Source organism: Mus musculus, chromosome 15 (assembly GCF_000001635.26).
Source record: "Mus musculus strain C57BL/6J chromosome 15, GRCm38.p6 C57BL/6J".
NCBI classification, from domain to species: domain Eukaryota; kingdom Metazoa; phylum Chordata; class Mammalia; order Rodentia; family Muridae; genus Mus; species Mus musculus.
In genome coordinates, this window is record NC_000081.6 from 46,224,800 (window position 1) to 46,240,580 (window position 15,781).

The 15,781-nt window shown below is 34.6% G+C and overlaps 1 long non-coding RNA gene across 1 annotated transcript in view; it reads right to left on the bottom strand.

The window, feature by feature from the left end:
• Window positions 1-2,099: 2,099 nt before the first annotated feature.
• Gm41317 overlaps window positions 2,100-15,781 on the bottom strand; it is a 97,620-nt gene continuing 83,938 nt past the window's right edge. The window contains exon 3 of the long non-coding RNA XR_875331.3: window positions 2,100-2,317. This is a non-coding gene — a long non-coding RNA (predicted gene, 41317). The remainder of the gene's footprint in view (window positions 2,318-15,781) is intronic.

A 15,781-nucleotide genomic window follows, 5' to 3' on the forward strand; every position in this document is an offset into this window, starting at 1 on the left:
AGGCTCATGTCATAAAAACTAAGAAGTCACTTCTCAAACCAAAATTGGAAGCAGAGGAAAAAAAAAAAAAAAAAAAAAAAAGAGATCCTGAGAGGCTTTTGGAAACCTCAAATTTACCCTTAGTGAAACACCACTCCCACAATATCATTCCTACTCATCCTTCTTAAACATTTCCATCTACTTGGGATCAAGTATTCAAATGCCCAATATTCTTGACAAATATCTCATTGTAAACAACATTGTTGGTTCAGATGGAAGCACACTTGAAATTTTTCAAAAAAATTAAAATAGAAAAAATAAAACTTAGAGTAGAAAACATTTTATTGAAAAAGGAAAGAAAAGAAAATATTTTATTATACAAGCAATCTATATCAATATAGAGCAAAACATCTTAAGATTAAAATATGCTAAATATTCACTAAATGTTTCATTTTAATGTCTATTAAGTTGTTTCTTCTCTCAAGGTCCATTGACGAAGTGTGAGGAAAATTCCTTTTATTTTTTAATTTTTTAAATCTGGAATATATTACAACCTTATTACAGTTATGCCTCCCTCCACTTTTCTCAGTTCCACTGCTCCCAGCTCTATCCCAAAATTCCACCCCTTCTCAGTTTACCTTCAGGAAAGAGTGGGCCAACTGAGTTATCATATGGACCTGACATAACAGTAAAATAAGACTAGGCACAAATCCTCATTTAAAAGTTAGATGAGGAAAACCGGTAGGAAGAAAGGGATCTCAAAAGCATACAAAAATCATGCACAAACACATTATCTCTGTGAGGAGTCCCTTAAGGATACCAAGTTGACAAACATAATATTTATGCAGATGAACTAACTGAGACAAAAACTGGCTTCATGAGTATTTCTTTAGGCAATGGGACCTTTTATGTGTCCTGATTAATTAATTCTGTGGGATGAGTTCTCATGGTGTCCATTGCTGCAGATGGACCTCTGTCGGGTCCTCGATCCACAGGAAAACTCAGAGTTCCAGTTACAGGCAAGCAAGGAGTTGGTGCAAACAGACAGGGACACAAAGAAAGTGTGTATCTGAATGTAATTTCTCAAATTGAGCATCGGATTTACTCACTGTGAGGAGATACTTGCTAAGGGATCTTAACCTGTATAAGAGGAAAGAAATTCACTGGAGCATAAGCAAGATGAAAATAAACATATTTGCATTTCCCCCTCTCATCGATACTGTTGATGTCATGTGACCAGCTCTCTTATGATCCTTCTGTTGTAACTTCCTTCCCAGACTGTACAATAATCTGACATTGTGAACTAAAATAAAATAAGTCTAATCTCCTTGTAGTGATTTTTTTCACAGTGTCTTATCACAGAAACAGAAATGAAAATACATATACACATCATTTACATGTAAGTTAACATTGAAATGTCAGCAGGTCATGGCTTTGATTGGAAACCCCTTTTCTCAGTCAATTGTGATAAAGGACCTAAGGAGCCTAGCATTGTACCAATGTAGCAGACAGCATTTAAATTATGTTTAATAAGCTAAACCTTCTAACATTTATATTCTTGTAAAATTCTCATTCCTTGGGTAGAGGATTAGCTATAATAATTAAAATAAATCCAAACAACTTAAAGCTAAAAAATAAATATTTTCAAATACGAATTGTCCTTGTGACTTGAACACTAGAACTCATATGATGATTGATAATGTTATCTTTCTTAATTCTCAACATATAAATCATCTGTTGCTATTAATAAAGTTAGATCTTGCATGAGATGTTAGTCTCCTCACTTTTAGGCTCCACTCTCCGAAATTCACACACCCAGCTTTAGAGGTAACACGTCACTTTTAGCTATACCAGGAAGAAGGCTTTGCTCTTTGTACTGCAGTATTCTTTTCATTTTCTTTCAGAATATTTTTCCATTTTGGCCCTTCCTGGTTAATTTAGTATGTTGGCTTTCATTTACAGTTTTCCATTGCTGCAGTAAAGATATTCAGAAAAAAGGATATAAATCTATACTCTTATAGACTCCCAGAAGTGGGAAACATAGTTACAACAATTAAAATACAATGCAGCTTGTTGAAAGAGTCCTTTGATTTTAATGAAGGCAAAGGAAAATGGTGCAACAAATTTTACAATGAAATGCATTTACATCTAACAAAGGGTTTTTGGCTTCAGTATCTTCTGACATGCTCATCGGGTATTTCTCCTGATGACATTATGACAGTGTTTTACAGGACAGTTCTTTTATATCAAGTCATGAGGTTTTATCTTCACTGTTATTACTTGCCTGGTGTCTTTCATTGTGGATGAGATTCATTCAGTAGAAGAATATATAAGCACACTTAAATATGGAAAAATAAGAGGAAAGGAAAAGACAATTATGTAGGTGTCACATGAAGTTTTCTCTATGCCATTAGAAAGATCAGTATATGAAACTATACAGACTTAAATTACGAATGGCTTTATTTGCTCTCAAATCAATTGGGATTTTCTTTGATATTATTATTACATATACATATTTGTGTGCACAATTATATATAAATCTCACCCACTGGCTTAATTTTTGTTATTGACATGTGTATGGTATTACAGGTGAATATTCTTTACTTAAAAATCCATAAGAGAGTTCATTCTTGGAAGAGACTAATTCCCCTTTTCTCCATAGTACTCAATAGCCTGTGTTTCTTTTTCTAGAAATAGGAACACTTGAATTATTTTCCCATCTACTATGAATTGATATTCCATTGTTCCAATATTGTTTATTAAGCCATTTGTAGGAAATACTTCCAAAGCATACTTCCTGTTATTCCCAGTGCTACAATCTTTCTACCTACTCTTCCATGATGTTCTTGAGCCATGGGTTAAAGATCTGTGATACGGTGATGAGATGAGAACTACACACAAGCTGAGGGAATATGTGGCTTGGGCTGAGTCCAGAACACTTCCTTCTCTAACTATACCTAGTCCTGGAAGCTTTTAGCCTTCATACTGCTAATCTTTGAAGCTGACTGATTCAGTCTGGCTTGTTTTATCTCTGACTAAATTGTTCTGTCTGGCTTCATAGTAACTTTTACAATATATTCTAATCTTCTCTTTCACTGGTTCATATTATAATTACCGGTGTTTGGAATATTCTCTTTGTAAACTGTTCAACTGTCCCTTTGAAACTGCCATACACAAACACCACATACCACACACCACAAATCACACCACTCATTATTTCTTTATCTTTCTTATCTCTTAAATAGCTTCTTTTCCTCTTCTGTAATCCTTTGAGTTGGATATATCCTATGCCTGACTCATTACGTCAAATGCTTCTTTGTTTCATGTCTTTGATTACCCGTCAATTAGATGTCACTTTCAAACATGGATGCTTCCTTATACAAACCAGTCTTACATGCTTGCATGCACATGCATACTCAAATAAGTCTCATGTGACAGCTACAAATTCAGTCTTAGTGATGTGGTGACAGTACCAGGAGATATAAAATGATACACATTTAATAAAAATTCACCATGATGTGCAGACCATTTTATTCATCTTTTGGAAATGTAGAAACATTTTAGCTGTTACAATCTTAAATAATTTTCAACCATTTACCTTTCTTGGTTACATAAATCTTCTTGTGCTAAAGTGGTTGGTTAGGATTAGAGACTTATCCTATGACTAACAATCAAAGCAAAAAAAATGACAAGAATGAAGTGACCCTATGTTTTCTGAGGTCTTTGATCCAATTGGACTTGAGTTTTGTGTAAGGTGTGCAGACATCCAGTTAGACTACCACCATTTTTGAAGGTGTTTTTATTTTTTCCATTATATAGTTTTTATGTCTTTGCCAAACATCAAGTGTCCATAAAGTATGAGATTTACTTCTGTTTTTTTAAATACTATTTCATTTAACAACCTGTCTGTTTTTATTACAATGCCATGCAGTTTTAATTAAAGTTGCTCTGTAGTCTAGCTTGATCACAAGAATGATGATACCTCAAGAAGTCCTTTTATTGTACACAGTTGGGTTAGAAGTCCTGGGAGTTTTTTGCGTTTGCTTTTGATTTTTGTTGTCATTGTTTTGGTTTTTTGTTTGTTTGTTTGTTTGTTTTGTGGTTTTTTTTTGTATATGAATTTGGAAGTTGTTCTTTCATATATATATATATATATATATATATATATATATATATATATATATATATATATATTGTTCTTTGTGAGATAGACATATTTACTATGTTAATCCTATCAATACATTAGCGCATTGGAGACTTTCCCATCTTTTTATATATTCTTCAATATTTTTCTTCAGAGACTTGAAGTTCTTGCCATACAGATCTTTTACTTTCTTGATTAGAGTTACTCTAAGACATTTTTATATTATTTGTGGTTGTTGTAAATGGTGTTGTCCCCTTAATTTTAGGGTTCCTTATTTTTTAGTTAATGTTGTAACCAGCCACTGTGCTGAAGATGTTGATCAGCTTAAGGGTCCGCATTTAGAGTTTTTTTGTGTCACTAATGTATATTATCACATCTTTTTTAATATTGATACTTTGCCTGGGAGAAAGAACAAAAATCCCTGGTACATGGGAGGCACTGAGTACCCTATGTAGTTGACCTTAGCTGAGTTAGTGAAGATTCCTATCAGTGGAGAATACAGAAACTGAAGTGGCTACCTCCTATAGCCAGGTGGAACTTGCAGTGGAGAGGGGGAGCATAAACACCCCCTCAAAACCGTCAACTCAATATGTGTCCTTGCCTACAAGATGCATAGACATAAAGATGAGGCAGATATTGAAGGAAGAGCCAAACAATGAGACCCATCCCATATGACATAATGATCTCAGCTATGCTAGCAGACAGAAACTTAGCATAACTGTCTCCAGAGAGGCTTCATCCAGCAGCATAACCAAATATCAGGGAATGTTATGGGGTGGGCGACAGAAGTTCGTCAACTGGAGGGGGTCAAATACATCACAAGAAGACTTTTAGATTCAATGAACCTGAACCCATGATGGCTCACAGAGATTGAACTTCTAACCAAAGAGCATGCAAGGGATGAGCCTACACCCCAAACAAGCATATGTGTAGTTTGGCCTTCGTGCGAATCCCCTAGAAATTGAAGAGGGGGCCTCTGACACCACCTATTTGGACCTCAGTGGGAGAGGTTGTACTTATACCTGCTAGAAATAAATGGCTCAGGATTTCTTAGGACCAAGGTGGAGCTTTCCCTTCCCTAAGGAGAAGGGAAAGGTATAATGGGGGATGGATTTGTAAGAGTTTGACTAAGAGGATAGGAGTGAGAGGGACTGTGATGGGAATGTAAATTAAAAATAAATTGTTGAAAAAAGTGATTTAGGTGAATCCTAAATATTTAAACCAGTATGTTAAATGGAAAGCAAGAAATTAATAGTCTGATTCATTATAAAACCTTTTTTTTTCAGCTTTGATAAATTTTACAGTACAAGTTAGCAATCTCGTTGGACTGATCAGGGCAATTTTTTGACAAGAAGAAAGTAATTTGCATTTTAAATATTTTAACTATGTCCCCAAATTCTTTATATATGGATGTTTCTCAATAAATATGCAATATTTTAATCTAGGCCTATACTTCCTATTTTATATTCACAGTGACAATAAGAAAGTATAAAGATTACTTTATGTAAACAAATGCTATTGAAAACAATTGACTCAAATGAAGCACAGATGAAGCTGGTGTATGTAGAAAGCACAAATGTTAATTTTGCAAACAGTAGAGTATAGATATCTGAGTTTCTAGGAAGTTGAAAATGGAAATTTGAAATTTTAATAGAGGGTTTATTAAAACTTGGCTTGAAGATGCTAAAGCATCAAAACATTTATAAACTGCATACATTTTTTAACTTTATAGCAACAATTGTTACATTTCTGATTTGCTGTGATGCCACAATTATAATTTCATCCTTTATATGTGCAAAACAATATTTAAAATGCAAATTTCAGAGTCAGAAATTTAAGCAATGTCATTAGTTTTGTAAGAAATGACCTTTAAAATCCTAGAACTCCAATGGGCAATGAAAAAGGGAGGGTAGGATTCATCTGTTTCTCCTTTGTAAAATGTGAATGCTAAGTGATCCTGTAACATTTAGTTGTGGCCAATTTGTAGGCAGTGTGTTTCTGATATTACATTGAGTTGAAATCAATTCAGTAATGATTATGCAAATTATGACAGTCATTTTAGCAATAAGATTACAGCCACAATCCATAAATTAACAGAATGATATTACTCAATTTCGTACCCCATTTTCACTACTGAGCTCTCGGTTTTGTAATCTGGATTATAAGAGAAGCAGGGTGTAGACTGCTTCACGTTTCTCAGAACCCTGGCTCGTCATTCTGTTAAAATCAACAAAAACTGTGTGTTACAAGGTTACTATAACAGTCATTACATTCAGCTCATTATCAAACTCTGAAAACAGGGAATGATTAGGCAATCTCATTTCAGTCCAATAGATTTGCCTGCCAACCTTTATGATCATATCCTCTGATAGGTTTCAGCAACATTTTGTACATTATGGTAAATAAGTATTTTCCTTTTCTTGCTTAAATTGATCCTTATTTAAATGTTTTGAATGCTATAATAAATGAAATAATTTCTCAATAATTTCTTGTTATTCACATTTTCTACAAACACAACTGCTGTGTTTACTCATTTTGTAGTATGCAACTGTGATAATTATATATGTTAGACTTCTACTAAAATGATATTGTGTTTTTAATTATTTGGAATATATTAATGAATGTAGTCAATTATATATGTTTAAATTTCAGTTACCATGAATATAATACAATATCATTAGAAATCATTTCATTGGTTTTGATTATTTTATGTTCTTTTATTTGCCTAGCTTTTGGTTCTATCCTAGGTCTCTGAGATCTCCAGTCTCCAGATCCTGATCATCCAGGCAGTGTAAAGTATAGGTTCTCTCTTGGCATAGGCCTCATTTGAGATCAGTCATTGGCTGATCACTCCTACAATTTCAGTACCATCACTAACCAAGTATATTTTTCAGGCAAAAAAAATTGTAGCTAGAAGTCCAACACTGAAAGCCTTTCGTGGTTATAGACAATAGTTTATTCAGGATCCTCAACGGAAGAATGACTAAAGAAAATATGTTTTTTCCCCCAATGGAGGAGCCAGAGAAAGAGCTGAAAGAGCTTGCAACTCCATAGGAGGAATGACGATATGAACCAACCAGTACCCCCAGAGCCCCCTGGGACAAAACCACAAACCAAAGTGTACACATGGAGGGACCATGGCTCTAGCTGCATATATCGCAGAGGATGGCCTTGTTGAACATCAATGGGAGGAGAGGCCCTTGGTCCTGAGAAGATTCAATGCCCCAGTGCAGGGGAATGTCAGGACCGGGAAGCAGAGTGGGTGGGTTGGTGAGCAGGGGTGAAGGGGGATGGGATAGGGGGTTTTTGAGGGGAAAACAGGAAAGGGAATAACATTTGAAATGTGAATAAGGAAAATACCTAATAAACAAAAAGAAAAAAGAAAATATGGTTTTAGCTCCTTTGTCAAAGATCAAGTGACAATAGGTGTGTTGGATCATTTCTGGGTCTTCAATGCCATTTCATTAATCTTCCCGCCTGTCTTTGTACCAATACCATAGAGTTTTTAATCACTATTGTTCTGTAATACAGCTTGAGGTCAGGGATGGTGATTATTCCAGAAGTTCTTTTCGTGTTGAGAATAGTTTGCGGTATCCTGGGTTTTTGGTTATTCCATATGAATTTGCAAATTCCTCTTTCTAACTCTATGAAGAATTGAGTGGAAATTTCTTTTTTCTTTTCTTTTTCCATTTTTATTAGGTATTTAGCTCATTTACATTTCCAATGCTATACCAAAAGTCCCCAATACCCACCCACCCCTACTCCCCTACCCACCCACTCCCCCTTTTTGGCCCTGGCGTTCCCCTGTACTGGGGCATATAAAGTTTGCATGTCCAATGGGCCTCTCTTTCCAGTGATGGCCGACTAGGCCATCTTTTGATACATATGCAGCTAGAGTCAAGAGCTCCGGGGTACTGGTTAGTTCATAATGTTGTTCCACCTATAGGGTTGCAGATCCCTTTAGCTCCTTGGGTACTTTCTCTAGCTCCTCCATTGGGAGCCCTGTGATCCATCCATTAGCTGACTGTGAGCATCCACTTCTGTGTTTGCTAGGCCCCGGCATAGTCTCACAAGAGACAGCTACATCTGGGTCCTTTCGATAAAATCTTGCTAGTATATGCAATGGTGTCAGCGTTTGGATGCTGATTATGGGGTGGATCCCTGGGGATTGAATTGAATCTGTGGATTGTTTTCTGCAACATGGCCATTTTTTTCCTATATTACTTCTGCCAATCCATGAGCGTGGAAGATCTTACATCTTATGAGATCTTCTATTTCTTTCTTCAGAGACTTGAAGATCTTGTTATAGATCTTTCACTTGCTTGGTTAGAGTCACAACAAGGTATTTTATATTACTTGTGACTATTGTGAAATTTGTCACTTCCCTAGTTTATTTTTTCAGCCTGTTTATCCTTTGAATAGAGGAAGACTAATGATTTGTTTAATTTTATATTGACTAGGAGTACTTCAGTGGAATTTTTCATGTCACATAAATATACTATCATATCATGTGCATATAGTAATATTTTGACTACTCCCTTTCCAGTTTGTATCCCTTTGACCTCCTTTTGTTGTCTAATTGCTCTGGATAGGAATTTGAGTAATATACTGAATAGGTAGGGAAAGAATGGGCAGCCTTGTCTAGTCCCTGGTTTTAGTGGTATTGCTTTAAGCTTCTCTACACTTAGTTTGATATTGACTACTGGTGTGCTGTGCACTGCATTTACTCCATTTGGTTATAATTACCGATTTTACAATAATTTTCAATTAGATTAACTGGCAACCTTTTTTTGCAAAGACCAACCAGTATGTCTAGCTTTGTTTCCTGAAGACTGTCAATTATTATCAGTAAATTTGAAACCTCCATTAGTCCTCACCCAAGGTCATGGTGAACTTGGGAACATACAGATATCAAATGGTAGGCGTAACCACTGAAAATGAAAGATGATACTCAAATGGCTAGCACTTTACCTCTACATCAAGTACACTCTTTCAAGATGCATACTAGGATTGAATTTTAATTACTCTGTATGTCAATTAGATCAACTACAGCATAATTGAGGATTTGTTTCTAATTTATCCATTTGTAATATCCTAGATTGCTTGTCATTTGCAGGAGGGGGTTATTTTCTTAACATAATCATTTCAAGAGACATCTTGGCCTTAGAATGTGTTTTTGAAATAAAAACACCCAAGGCAAGACAAGGTCGTACAACATGATATACTAAATCAATACCTACCAACTGGAAAGAAAATATGTTTTTACGTATGGATTACAGGAAATGCTCTACAGCAAAGGATAAAACAGAAATGCAACTACAAACTGGGTTTTCATAAAACATCTTTCACAAGTGCAATAAATAAGATAATCAATCATAGTTTTCCAAATGCATTAAAGGCACATGTTAAAAAGAAGAAAAACAACACTATACCAATATAGAAAATCAGGGAAATGTACATTTTCTCCCAGAACTTTAAGGGTGGTAAAGTCTTTTAAATTGTGCTTCAAAGCAAATAAACAAAATAGTGGATTAGATAACTATGGCAGAAAAAAAAAGTTAATAAAAATAAAAACAAGTACTGTGAAATCAAAACATTTTTTTTTTTTACAAATTTGTGTCTCCTCCCCAACTGAAAGGACTATATTTTTCTCTTAATAGTTCTACAAAGGACTTTGAAAGGAATATTTAAGACTTCTGAGTAAAACAAATACCCAGAAGGCCAAGGGGATACATAAATATAGAATTAATAAAATTACTGGAATTAATACATATCCTTTATATTACTGAATGTTAGTTCTCTCAAGTACCCAACAAGAAGAAGGAATGTAGCTGTTTGGATTAGAAAGCAGGATCCTTCTTTTTGTTGTCTCAAAAAATATACCTTTTATTGAAAATACTCTCTGCCATGGGGTAAAAAAATAAGGAATGGATATTTCAAGCATAGCATCTAAGAAATAAGAATGTATATATACTTCAATTTTTCCAATAATTTATTTTTTATTCTCTTTATATCCCTACCACAGCCCACTTCCTTCCTCTATTTCCAGTCCCACCCTTACAAATCCCTCCCTCTTTGCATACTCCCCTTCTCCTGAAAGAAAGAGGAGCCCTTCTTAAGTATCAACCCATCCTGGGACATCTAGTCCCAGCAGAGCTATGTACATCCTGTTCCACTCAGGCCTAGCTAGGTATTCCAGGTAAGGGAACAGAATCCAATGTCAGGGAATAGAGGCTGATACAGCCCCTTATACACTTGTTAGCGGACCCATATGAAGACCGAACTACACATTTTCTATAAATATATGTACTTTATTATCTATTGAAATAGATATTAAGGTAAAGCTAGTCAGAAAAAAGTCACTTCATAGTAATCTACATAACAATACATTAAAAGGATATTATGATTCTAAATGTATGTTCACTAAACATGAATATACTTTGTATCATAAAAACAAAACAATAATTGTAGGTGATATCAATACCCTGATATTACCATTAAACAGGTTATCCGGATAAAAACTAAAGGGACAAACTTTGGAATTAAATGACAGTAAATAAAATAACTTTATTTAGGCTTTGAAAAGGAAGCAAAGAGTTGATAATTATTTGATCACGGTATTTACATTACTTTTTGAGAAAATAAATGTATATTAAAATGTTTCTTTGGGAAACATTAGTTTCAGTAATTTATCAAAGCTGCTTATTTAGGCTTCTGGGATCACTGTTTGTTCTACTTAACAAAGTGGTCAATGCTTAGATAAGGGATATTAGAAACACATTAGTAATTAAAGAAACAGTCAACTTTTATCTACTAAAAGAGAAAATAACACTATGGTAAAATTATGTGGCACTGCATGAGAGCTCATAATTGATATTAGTATGGGTATAGAAACTTGTAGATTAATATTATGTATATGTTAATTGAAATAATGTTGTCTGTATTTGTTTATATAGAGGTTTCTATTGACCAAGAATAATTTATTTAAAAAATAAATTAAAATTTTTAGAAAACAACCATTTTCTACAAGTATTCTCCATGTTTTGGTAGGAACTGCTTGCCCTTTGATTGATATTCAATTGATTTTGATTTGTGATTATAATTTAGACATGTGTAATTTTAAATCACAAGTAATGTGCTGCTATCTCCCAGAGTTTTTCATGCATTGCTAGAGAAGAATAAAACTATGTACTTGAAAACTATTGAAAATATGGTTTAATCTATGTTGAAGTGTTCTGTGTAAAAAAAAAGTTTGCCAAAATAAATATAAAAATGTGTATCTTGTTTTAATTAAAATATACACTTACCATTGGCTGCATATTTCTTGTTTAGAAAGTTAATATATTCTTTGAATTGTGTTGGCTTTATTCTTTTAAACACAAATCTACCTCACAAATGTAACAAGTTTTGTCTTACTCATACTGCCTTCAACTTTTCTTGTATAATATAAAATTATCCAATTTCATTCCACTTCCTAGCTTTTCAATAAGGATCACACTTTTTATACATATTTGAAAAGCACTTATTTAGATGGTGAAACACTGCAAGTCTAAACATTGTTAGGTTTTCCATTTGACTACATTAAGCAGAAAATTTCTAATGTATTTTCATAAGAAATTAAATTTCCCATTAGACTTGAAAATATTTAACCCTGTATCGTTCATGCATTAAATAATAGTAGTTGGGAAACCAATGAAGGAAGATTGCACACTCATTATCACTTCAAATCCAGGATGTGATACAGAAAAATACCATAACTGACATAAAACCTACGTCATTATTTGAGATGCATTTAAACTTTGTGTCAGAAAATCCTTTGTATTTTAACAATAAACCTTTAAAATTCTCTGAGTATATCTTTCTTGCATATTTTCTCTGAAAAATTAACTCCTACATGATATACTTTTGTAGGTTTGTTCAGAAGGTCAGTCCATTTCATAAAAGAAATAGCCTATTATCTTGCTCTAATGTCGTTATCTATTTTATATCCAATTCTATTCTTATTGAGTGACTAATAATATAATTTTGTATTTAATATATTTATTATTGATTAAATTAGTTTAATTGTTATATAGATTACTAGGGTTATATATTTGAGAGCTCTACTATTTATGTATTTAAAAATTCTGTTTAATTTACCTTTTCATAATAAATGTATCTAGATTACATTTTCATTAAATGCTAACAATCTAAGGTTTACATTTTATTTATCATTAACATTTAAGTATATCTGAATATTTGCATTTTGGTGATAGCACTAAAGATGAGTAATACGAAATACATATTAACCTAACATATTTCTTATTCTACAAAAAGACTCAAAGCCTCTTATTTAATCTCACCAAATTGTAATTTTAATTTTTTTGACTTGAATTCAATTCAAATTTTGTTGTAGTACACATAATAGCATTCTTCTTTAATATTTAAATAGCTATTTATTTTGATTAATTTTTATGACTTTGATTGACTATATCAACTTTGATTGATATATACATTTTATACATGTACACTTAAAATGATAAGATAATGACTTTGATTTCTGATTATATTTAATTGGCTAAGACTGGAAATTCTTTTTTTTTTTTTAAGACATTTTACTATTTTGTTTATGTGTATGTTCGTGTCCAAATAGGTGCCACCAGAGGCCAGAACCAAGGGTTTTGACCTCCAGGCTGCTGTGAGCCCCCTGACGTGGTTCTAGGACCCAAACTCAGGCACTTTTAAACCACCGAGTCATCACTCCAGGCCCTCGAGGCTGCTGTGATGAACATGGCCCCCAACAACACTCCAATCTTTTTTTTTTTCATTTTTTCTTTTTTATTAGGTATTTTCCTCATTTACATTTCCCATGCTATCCCAAAAGTCCCCCATACCCTCCCCCCCACTCCCCTAACCACCCATTCCCAATTTTTGGCCCTGGTGTTCCCCTGTACTGGGGCATATAAAGTTTGCAAGTCCAATGGGCCTCTCTTTCCAGTGACGGCCAACTAGGCCATCTTTTGATACATATGCAGCTAGAGTCAAGAGCTCACTCCAATCTGTTGAGTGAGGTGCTAGTTTTCAACAGCTGTGAAAAATGCTTGAGGAAACAACTTAAAAGGAGGAAAGATTTCTTCGACTCGTGGACTCAGAGATGACAGTTCAGGAGGCTGGCTCCATTGTTTCTGGGCCTTCAATGAGGCAAGCATCAATCAGCATTGAAGGGTATAATGGGACAGCCACTGTCCTTGCTGCACCTATAGGTCCTTTGTTGAGTGAAGGATAAACAGTGAGCTTCTTCATAAAACACCCGTGTCTCCAGGAACAGAAATTCATTTTTAATTAATCATTTTAATCATATACATTTCAAATGATATTCCCTTCACAACCCCCCCCATCCCATTTCACCTCTTCCCCCTCCTTTGCCTCTATGAGGATGCCCCTCCACCCACTTACCCACTCCCACCTCATAGCTCTAGCATTCAGCTATGCTGGGGCAACAAGCCTACAGGACCAAGGAACTCCCCTCCCATTTATCCTCTTGTACATATGTATCTGGAGCCATAGATCAATCTATATATACACGCTTTGGTTTATGGTTTACTCCCTGGGAGCTCTAGGTGATCCAGTTAGTTGATATTGTTCTTCTATGTGCTTGCAGTCCTCTTTAATTCCTTTAGTCCTTGCCCTAGCTCTTCTATTGGAGTCCCTGAGCTCAGTCCTATGGTTGTCACTGAGTATCTGCATATGTATGGGTCAGGTGCTGGTAGAACCTATCAGGAAACAGTCATTCCAGGATCCTGTTAGCAAGCACTTCTTGGTATCAGCAATAGTGCTGGGGGTTTGATGTCTGCAAATAGGATGGATCCCTCGTTAGGACGGGTCTCTAGATGGCCTTTCCTTCAGTATTTGTTCCATTTTTGGCCCCTGTCTTTACTTTGGACAGGAAAATTTCTTGGTCAAATATTTTGAGATGCATGGATGGCCTCATTCCTCGACTGGGGATTGGGGGGCATGCCTAGCTACTGGAGGTGCACTCTACAGGTTCTATCTCCCCTTTGTTGGGTATTTCAGCTAAAGTCATCACCTCTCGTTCCTGGGAGCCTCTTGCTTTCCTAGCATCTGCGATTTTCTAATGGCTACCCCAAGACCCCAATCCGTCACTACTACATATTTCTATTCAATTTCCTGAACCTCTGTGCTTCTTTCCTGTCCCTTCCAAAACCTGATCCGGCTCTTCTTTTTCCCTCCTCCTCCTCTTTCCCTCCCAGATCACTCCCTACCTATAATTATTTTTGCCCCTTCTATGTAGGATTGAGGTATTTAGACTCCAGAGAACCAAATAACCCTATTAAAAATGGGGTACAGAGCTAAACAAAGAATTCTCAACTGAGGAATCATGAATAGCTGAGAAGAACTTAAAGAAATGTTTAACATCCTTAGTCATCAGGTAAATGCCAATCAAGATGACCCTGAGATTCCACCCCACACTAATCAGAATGGTTATGATCTTAGGTGACAGTAGATGCTGGTGAAGATGTGGAGAAAGAGGAACATCCCTCTATTGCTGGTGAGACTGCAAGCTACTAAAACCACTTCGGGAAATAATCTGGCAGTTCCTCAGAAAATTGTAATTAGGTCTACCTAAAGACCCAGCTATACCACTCTTGTATATATCCCCCAAAGATGCTCCAACATATAATTCAGACACATGTTCCACTATGTTTAGAGCACCATTATTTATAATAGGCAGAAGCTGAAAAGAACATAGATACCCTTCATTGAAGTAATGGATACAGAAAATAAATAAATATGGTTCCTTTACACAATGGAGTACTACTCAGTTATTAAAATCAATGACATTCATGAAATTTGCAGGCAAATGGATGGAACTAGAAATTATCATCCTGAGTGATTTAACCAAGACAAAAAGAACACATGTTGTATGTACTCACTAATAAGTGGATATTAGCCCAAAAGCTCAGAATACTTGTGATAAAACCCACAAACCATATGGAGCTTAAGAAGAATAGTAATTCTTAACATGAGCTTTGATTTGGTATAAATTTAAAGCTATATAAATAGTTTATAATACATCATAATTCAGATTTTTAAAGTGTTAAATGACATGATTGATTTTATACAATAAGCACTGAACATTAAAACTGTAGAGAAATTGATGCTAATTCGTTTAGAATAGCTCAGCTACAAAGAGCCATATTTTAAGAACCATATTCCAAATGTAACTGACAGTCATAGTAACAATAGAAACAATTGTATGAAATATTATATAAAATAATTGTATAAAATAGTCTTTTAACTTTGATATTTTATTGCTAAATATATTCATATTTATCAATATGGTCATTTTAATTATTTCATGTTTTACTTTTTATTAAATTTTCCTGATGTCTCTAAATTACACATGCCTATATTCAAGTCTTAATATTCTATTTCTTTCATTTCTTCACTGGTAAAATGAGAGGTTAGATGCTCACTTTCTTGAATTAAAAACTAGTTTTTTAATATATCAAATAGTGAATACAATTTTAAAATAACAGATAACACACCCTATTGTTGTTAATCCCAGAGAATTGAAAAGGGCAGGTAAACCAATATTTCAGCAATATCAACCAGTGTACCGTTTCTGTAGTTGTGTGGTCAAGGAATTCTGAGCTG